Here is a 971-nt window from a genome sequence, read left to right on the forward strand (position 1 = left end):
CGGCTCAGCTTTTTTTTGTTGCACTTTGGCCAGGGCTGTGTTCGAACCCACCACACTCAGTATATAGGGCTGGTGCCCTAGCCACTTAGCCACAGGTGCCACCCACACCCTCTCTTCTCTTTTATTACAGAGATAAAGTAGCCAAAATATTTTCCAGGCCTGGCATACTGGCCACACCTATAATCCCAGCACTCTGGGAAGCCGAGGCAGGTGCATTACCTAAACTCAGGAATTCAAGACCATCCTGAGCAAGAGCAAGATCCCATTTCTACTACAAATAGAAAAACTAGCAGGGCATTGTGGTGAGTCCTATAGTCCCAGCTACTTGGGAGGCTGAGGCAAGAGGATTGCTTGAGCCCAAGAGTTTGTGGTTGCTGTGAACTGTGATGCCGTGGCACTCTATCCTGGGCAACAGAGTGAGACTCTGTCTCAATAAATAAATAAATAAACAAATGAATGAATAAAATGTCCATGTAGCTAGTAATAATTTGTATTTCTTTTTCTGAAAATTGGCTATTGGTGTCTTTTGCTTACTTTTTTCTATTACAGTTTTGAGGCTTTTGTGATTTATTTATATAATTTTTAATATGTGGATTTTATATGCTACATAGAAGAGTATATCATATTTCCTTTGCGATTTCTTTTATTACTAAGCATAAACTCCTAGAAAGTCTTTTCCTTAAAAATTCCTCCCCTTGGGCAGCGCCTGTGGCTCAATGGGTAGGGCGCCGGCCCCACATACTGAGGGTGGTAGGTTCAAACCCAGCCCCGGCCAAACTGCAACAGAAAACTAGCCAGGCGTTCTGGCAAGCTCCTGTGGTCCCAGCTACTCGTGAGGCTGAGACAAAAGAATCACCTAAGCCCAGGAGTTGTAGGTTGCTGTGAGCTGTGTGATGCCATGGCACTCTACCGAGGGCAATAAAGTGAAACTCTGCCTCTACTTGGGAGGCTAAGGCAAGAGAATTGCCTAA

This window comes from Otolemur garnettii, unplaced genomic scaffold, assembly GCF_000181295.1.
Source record: "Otolemur garnettii isolate 467f Iridium unplaced genomic scaffold, OtoGar3 scaffold00081, whole genome shotgun sequence".
NCBI classification, from domain to species: domain Eukaryota; kingdom Metazoa; phylum Chordata; class Mammalia; order Primates; family Galagidae; genus Otolemur; species Otolemur garnettii.